This window comes from Lycium ferocissimum, unplaced genomic scaffold (assembly GCF_029784015.1).
Source record: "Lycium ferocissimum isolate CSIRO_LF1 unplaced genomic scaffold, AGI_CSIRO_Lferr_CH_V1 ctg12670, whole genome shotgun sequence".
Classification (NCBI taxonomy): Eukaryota; Viridiplantae; Streptophyta; class Magnoliopsida; order Solanales; family Solanaceae; genus Lycium; species Lycium ferocissimum.
In genome coordinates, this window is record NW_026714469.1 from 7,303 (window position 1) to 15,658 (window position 8,356).

General features: G+C 37.0%; 1 long non-coding RNA gene across 1 annotated transcript; it reads left to right on the plus strand.

Moving 5' to 3' along the window:
* Window positions 1-319: 319 nt before the first annotated feature.
* On the plus strand, window positions 320-2,576 carry LOC132041978 (uncharacterized). The gene is made up of 3 exons (XR_009411302.1): window positions 320-497; window positions 798-949; window positions 2,386-2,576. It is a non-coding gene; the product is annotated as an uncharacterized LOC132041978 (long non-coding RNA).
* Window positions 2,577-8,356: the final 5,780 nt, after the last annotated feature.

The following is an 8,356-nucleotide window of genomic DNA, read 5'->3' on the forward strand; positions in this document are numbered from 1 at the left end:
TATCCTCTAAATTATCTTCTGATTCAGTAGTTGGAAAAGCTGCAGGATGAATCTCGTAATCTAGTAATTGCACATTTATATGAATATTAATATTAAAATAAACAGTTTCATCTACATTAGTGAACTCATCATAATTAGGATTTCTAGATTCATCATGTGCCTTACCCCTGTTACCCTTAGAAACACGCTCAATTCGAAATATTACAACTATGTAAGTAAAGGAGTAAAGTTAAAAAAATTAAATACGACAATTAAAATTAATTAATAACAATAAAATTTTATAAAATGAAAAGAGTGTATCAAATGCCGACGTAAACGTCGACGTGTAATTGAGTTTGTAAATGAACTTTGCTCGATCCTCAAGCTTGCTGCCAACTTCACTGCCAATTTCCAAAATTTGATAGAAAATAAAAATCAATAGAAAAATTAGTGTAGACTTTAGAGAGATAGAGAGGTTAGAGAGATGGCAAGAAGATTTGTGAGAAGAAGAAAAGGAGGTATCTATTGTTGAGAATAGGGTTAAAGTGTGATTCTTTTTTATTTTATTTTTTTTGTTAAACATTGTCTCCATTAATTATTGATGTGCAAAAAGTTACATATTGAGTTTGGCATTCCAAACTTTGTACATGATCTTGAGAGTAGCCTACTTTGTTAGTCCTAACCAAAAATAGAAATATTTATAAATTTTCAAGGTGGTTCATATATGATATGGGCTGGTTTGATTCTTTTGACTCTAAAAGAGGGTAGGTTCCAGCTATCCATGTTGATGAGACCTCTAACTTGGTTAGATAATTCAGCAAAAGAGTTGAAGACATGGATTACACCACTACTATGACTGAGACTGGCCAGTTTATCTGCCGGCTTACTTCTCTAAAACAATTGTTGATTTCAAATCCATGCTCTTCAACTATTTCTTGGACCTCAGTATTGATGTTGATGATTTTCTAAGGTATTTTCCATTCCCTTTTGATGCATTTAGTGATGCGTAAGGAGTCTGTTTCACCTAGTGTTAAAACATATCCCACCTAGTGTTAAAACATATCCATTTGTAGCACACCAGTTCAGCCCAAAAAGTAAAGCTACTACTTTTGCTAAGTTACTTGCTCCTGGTCTCAAAGGAATGAAGTAGGCAAAATGACTCTTCCTTGGATGTTTCTAATTAGTCCTTCTCCTCCACATCTACCTTGAACACAACTCCCATTACTATTTAGTTTAACATGTCGATTAGGAGGTTTGAACCATTTATAATTTTGGCTGATCTTTGCTCTACAACTGCTTCACATCTTTGTACAGATTGTATGCCATTCTTCTCCTACTCTTGCTCTTCCATATTTGCTGGCCAGGACCTGCAAAAGAGTGGACATGATATTATTTTTGGTTCTATAAACTGAAGGTCTTATGTTTTCAAGCTTTTTACTGCATCTTGATTTCCATAACTCCCAGCAGATAATAAAAGGGAGTGTTCTGGTGATGAATTTTGCAATGGTATTGTAAGCTTTAAGATTCCACCATTTAAGTAGCAGGATTTTGAGGCTCATATTTTTGTAGTCTATTCCCTAAGGACCAGCAAAGAACCTCCAGATCCTCTTAGCATGCTCTCCCAAACAGAAAAGATGATCAACATCCTCCATGATAGGTACTTGGTTGGTGTTGCTACAACAGTAACAAATAGGATCAGTTTGTATTCCAACTATTGTCACCCTTTCATCAGTAGATAGCTTATTTTGGATGGCTCTCCAGGTGAGAAAAGAGATCTTGAAAGGAATTTCCTTGTGCCAAACACAGCTAGTATATCTATTTATTTCCTTTCTCTGTTTAAGAGAATTCTATGCTGAACTAACTGAAAATTTACTAGTGTTGTTAGGCATCCAGATAGCTTTGACCTCCTTGTTTCTATTGATTTTGATGTTCAACTCCATGATTTTCTCTTTAGTTTCTTCATCAGACTGCTCTTGTAGGGTGTCCCAGTTCCATAACTCATCAGTAAAACTCATTAACTTTGATCTGATCTTAGATGACTCTGTCCTGAAATAGAAGGTACAGAGGTCCCAAATTGAACCAATTATCATACCAAAAAGATACTTCCCCTACACCAATGATCCATAAAATGCTATCATCAACTTCCTTTCTAATGTTGCATAGCATTTTCCAACTCTGTGCCGGTCTAATAGACCATTGAGCAATAGAGAGATGTTTAGTGCTATAAAATTTGGCCTCCTGAATTTTATCCAAAGAGAATTTGTGGTCCTCAAAATCCACCATTGCTTGCTCTGGAAAGCTTGACAAGTGTCTATCAAGCACTTGAAGTTTACCCCACCTTCCTCATAGGGATAGCACAAACTTTTCATTAGGGCTAGTGATGTTTTCCACTTGTTTCTTGTCCAGACCAGAAGAATCTAGAAATATATTTTTCAATAATTTCAAGGGTTCCTTTGGGAGGATTTATAGCAGCCAGAAGGTGAATTCGAAGAGCAAGTAAGATATATCTGATCATGATGGCTCTTCCTTCTGTTGAGAGGTATTTTGTATGCCATCCTCTTATCTTGTTGATGATTCTAATGATAATATCAGAGTAATGGAAAATCTTTTTCCTTCCAGTAACAAGATGGCACCTAAGGTATTTGATTGGGAAATATTGATGGTTCACCTAAGGTATTTGGTTAGGAAAAGTTGATGGTTCATTCCTGTGATGGTTTTCAGTCTATTTACGGTAGCAACCTTACAATTATTTGCTATAGCAAAACAACTCTTATCCTTGTTAATGAGTTGACCAGGGACTCTCTCATAGATTGCTAGAGTCTTAAGGACCATTTCTAGGGGCTTTTTACTACCATTACAAAACAAGATAGTATCATTAGCAAATGAGAGATGGTTAATTTGAGGACAATTGATGTTCATATAGTATCCTTTGTAACCTTGCCTATCATGAAGCCCATTAAGCATTCTAGATAGCAATTTGACGATGACAAAAAGTGAAGGTGATATAGGGTCTCCTTGTCTCAATCCCCTTACAGATTTAAAAAATCCATGCCTTTCTCTATTCACAATGACTGAATACCAGTTGCTTGAGATAAAATTATGAATAATGTGAATCCACCATTCTGAGAAACAAAACTTTTTTAGGGCTTTACATGAGAATTTCCAAGATACCCTGTCATAAGCTTTTGCCATGTCTAACTTGATGAAAACATTTTCACCCTGTTAGTTTCATTATTCTAGGATAACCAATTTTTGTTTGAATAGTTGAAGAAGCCATGGTCCATGCCCAATTTTCTTTTGTACTTTTCCATTATCCCACTATCTATCATAGGTTCTTGCAGACATATCAAAGGAGTTTGGAACTGTTGTTTGATGGTTTGGAGTCTCTCCAGAGATCCTACTGATCCGATTCCCCTTATGTTCAATGATAATGTATCAATCATTGAAAACTTTCAGGGGTAGAATCTGTTTGTTAATTCTTGTTTCCTTGTGTGAAAATTCCACCCTGGTTTTGGTAGTATCTGGGTGATAAATTGTTACAGTAAGTGATGTTTTGCTGAACTTGAGTACTTTCAGTGTTTTCCATATTCTGAAAGTCATAGTTCATGTTGACTTTGGTGAGCTCATCATCTGATTGAGTCATCCTTTCTCCCCCTCTGTTGTCTTCTCTCAAACTTGTTTCCATAGAGTCTAGGTCATGAAAACTTCTTCATGCTCATCTGTTTCAGTTTCCAATGCTGGATTCAGATCAGGAGGTACATGATTGTCATTTTATCTACTGACTTTATCATTTTTCCAATTTTGTTCCCTATCATCCCTTACTTCTATTATGTTACCCTCACTGTTCACATCTTCCTCTTGTCTTTTCTTGGGGATATCAAGAGGGGTAGAGGTATCCTTTTTGTTGTTTTCCATTCTCATTATTATTCCATTTTGATCCTTTGTCTTACCTTGAAGAATTATATCAGCTGGTATGTCAAATGTTTTTGTAAATTTCTTTCTCTTGTTGTTCACTCTTGTGCACTCATTTGGATCTTTGATGACTAAATACACCATCTCTTTCTTTAAGTCATTTCCAACATTATCTAAGTTTGGTGTATATCTGTTGCTTCTGGTATTTCTGATGTTAGAGACAACTGGCTGACTCTTGGTTGCTCCCTTCCTTTTATCTTTTTGGGCTTCGTCCTATCTTGTAGTTTTTTCCTGTTGCTGGACCTGTATTGCAGAAGTTTGATTGTCCACAATCTCCTTAGCTTTGTTTGTTAATTCCACAGGTTCATTTTATGTCCCTTCTTGTAGACTACCAAAAGTGTTAGTGTTATGTGCCACTGTCTTGGTGTTCCCTTCTTGACCATTTTGAGCCTCCAATCTTGTTCCTTTTCCATTGTTGCTATCCTTTTCTTGTTGTTGTCCTCTCTGATTTTCATTATATCAATTTCCTTTTCCATTTCTTCTATCCATATTATGCCAATTCTCATCTTTGTTTTTTTGAGTTTGCATACCATCCTCTTGGAGTTTGAAGTTTCTTTGGACTGGTTGTTCCACATTCCACTTTTGAACATATTTACTTTGATGGATCTGTCTATTGTTGTCTTTTTGAGTAGTTTGTGTTGCATTATTACACTCTTCAACTATGGCAGTCCTATTCTTTTCATTGTGTTTCCCAAAGTGTGTAGCCCTACATTTATCAAGAGAATGACCTTGAACTTTGCAGTGGAGACAAAATTCTGGCATTCCACATTTTGATCAAAAGTCTCCATTTTACCAAATTAATTTCTTATCTCAACTCCTATGTTGTTCAGTAAAGGCTTGGTAAGATCAATTTGAACCCTTATCTTGGATGTTGTAGGTTTGGCTTTAGAGGTCGTAGCCTTGTCCATTACCAAAAGAATTCCTATTGGACCAACAGTCCTACATAAAGCATCCCATTTATAATAATGCTAAGGTAAGCCTGGGAGATTAATCCAGACTGGAGCAAGAGATGTTTTAGCATTTGGTTTAAAATTGGTAGTCCATTTAAGGATCTTCATGTTGATTTCTTCTTCGATGAACACTACCACCTCTTTTTTATCTATCCCTTCATGAGATCTTGGTGGTAATCTTACCTTCAGTTTTGATTTGATTCCAACTTTGTATCCTAACGCACCTGCATATGATTCCTGTCACGACCCAACTGGAGGGCCACGACGGGCACCTGATCGTATTAGTCAAGTGCCATTTGACGTACATCTATGACATCAATAAGAACATAGGTGGGCCGATAGGGCCATCATATGATACTCAATAGACTTATAAAGAAAACATGCTTGTATCAGATAATCTGAAAGGTTTATCTATATGGATATACTGGACAGACTATACGAGCCAACAAGGCTATCATAATCACCTGTGTGACAACATATGAAACATCAAGTCTGAACATCATCTGACTGTACCTAACTGTCTACAAGCCTCTACTAGAATACATGATATAATGTGGTCAGGACAGAGCCTTGCCATAGCCATGCATATGTATATATATAATCATGCAGACTCATGGCAACTCCGGAACAAGTGGAGTGCAACAACACTGGCCACCGAGCTGATATCCTACTGGACGGGTCACCGACCTGTACCTCAAGGCCTGCGGGCATGAAACGCAGTCCCCCACATAATAGGGGAGTCAGTACGAATAATGTACCGAGTATGTAAGGCATGAAAATAACATATACATAAGAATCATGAAAGGAATCTGAGACATGAGAGTCAATCTGTATATCTAAATATGTCTGTATAACTCTGTACATCTGAAAGTTCCTCTGAGGGTGTATGATATGCATGCTTTCGTTTAAAAATCATGTACATATATCATAATACCATACCCGACTATATAGGCTCGGTGTTATCCGTACCCGGCCATGATAGGCTCGGTGTTATCCGTACCTAACTGCAGTGGTGTGCCCAATAGATGTCGTACCCGGCCGACTATAGCGCTTCGGTGTCATAGAATAGATACATATATATAATGCATGAATGAGAGTACAAGGAAACATTACGACTCTATCGGAGTGACATAAGGTCGGTATACTTTCGATTACTACTTTGGAGCTAACATCATCCATATATCTTACCTTGAAGGATCAATGACCATAGGATCAGATCAATAATCATAAGAAAAGATCAATAATATCATAAGGAGATCAATAACATAAGCTCCCTAGCATTTCTAAGAATGGAGTCATTATGGGTATCGTTCGTTCGCTTGTTTCGTTCATATCATATGGGTCATGCCAAAAAGAAAGAAAGGGATAGCCTTAACATACCTGGATAATCTCCTTCTCAATCGACAACAAAGCTTAACATAATCCTCTTGTGTCTACAACAAGCGAAATGATATCGTCGTCAACAAACAGTGTCGCAACTATCATACTTTGCTAATCTTATAACCTACAGAAAATCGGGCAGCATGTCCCCCGTTTATACTACATACCAAAGACAATAAGGGTCATCAAACAGCCCAGCAGCAACAACAACAACAACAACAACAATGACAATGATTCAATATAAGCTTTTTCGATTACCTGAACAACCATATTGAGCGGCAAGCTCGTTTTATAAATAACGAAACATAATTTGAATCCAATTCCGGTTGCATAAATTAGTATACAACCTTCATAACATTATACTTATGTTTACCATATCCTTTTTAGCCCAAAGCATGATAAATATAATCTCTAAAGTAGTCCTTATGTTTTAACTCTTCAACCTTCACTTCCGAGTCCTAGTTTTATATGTTTTCCTTCTCTGTTTCCTTCAATTAATACATAAATAATATTAACAACATAGTCAAGTTATATTTCATAATTTCTAGAAGTTACAAGCCATATTTACACTTCAAAATAGCCCAATAAATCAACTATTTCCAAATAACAACTTTATTCGCAAGTTCATGTTTATTTCATCGATTCACCTTAACCAACATCAAGATAATCATAAGAACAACCAAGCAATCTCAAGTCGAGTTCCAAGATTCTCCTAGCTTGTATTCACCCTTAATAACAACACAATACGATAGAAGTGATTTCCTTGAATGACTAAGAACTGTTGGGGAGGGTTTTGAGACGTCTTAGGACGAAGTTGAGTGAAAAATGAGGTTTAATGAAGCTGAAAACGAATTTAATACAATTAAAGGTCAGCCACCGCCTATGTGGATCCCAGCGAGGCTGACTGTGCAGTCTCGCGAAAACACGAATATCTCTCTATTTCGCCGTATATGCACGAACAGTTTAATGCGTTGGAAACTAGACTTCTAGACCTCCAATTCGATATGTGGATCACCCCGTAACTCCAAGTATATTGGGAGAGAAGCTCAGTAACATTAGTTACTGGGTCAAGTTATTCGTGCCATGCCCCCTGACGAGAAAGAAGATCCAAGCGATTCAAATGGCCAAGGCCTTCAGGAGAAAGATCTCAGTTCAGGAGGCGCACAAAATATTTCAGGAGAAGGAGCCCAAGCAAGTTCCAGAAAAATGACAGATGCTTCATCTGCAACAAGATTGGGCATTATGCAAAAAAATTTCCCCAATCAAGAAGGTCGATCAAGCTTATTACTGAAATAGAGGACTACACTAGTATCCGTCTGGGTGAAGATGATGATCTTGAATCTGTTCTCTTATTAGAGGACGAACCCACAGAGAAGACCCTCTTTTCCATGGATGTGTACGAAGAATATGGAGATAAATATTACCAGATTTTGGAACCGTAGGAAAGGATAAGTTAAGATATCAACAAAGATCATGGTAATCCCGTTGTGTCCAAATTTTAAAGTCTATCCATCCAAATGGGATAAACCAATCCGTGTTATTGCTTTCACGTGGACACCGGAGTGGCATGTTTACCGATGAACCCCGTCCTTTCGAGGATCAATGGATTCACATTTCAAAGATTTCAACACCGCGGGATTGAGTCCTAACCACCATAATCATCACAAAGCATCCAATCACAATTGAATTCTTCCCAGGGTTGAAGTTTTGAACTAAGCTGATTGGATCGGATGTCCCAGGGAAAGATCTCATTATTGGATTTGACATCTACATACAACTTAAAGATCAGCTCCAGATCAAAGCTCATGGAATAACGTTGAAGAAACAATTCAATCCATATATAGATGTTTTATGATTATTCCAAATAACTGATGCTGAACAGATCAAGGAGATAGAAAAACATTTGGTAGAGCATTCATGTGAGGAATCTCATAAGGAATTTATGGGAAAATGCAAAAAGCCTTTATGGCTAAATGAATTTTTTTTCATTAACTCCCTTTCAAGAAGAATGAAAGCGTTAATCCAACGAAGGCAAGTCACTTCGGCATGAATCTAGATCATCTTCAGCTTGCCAA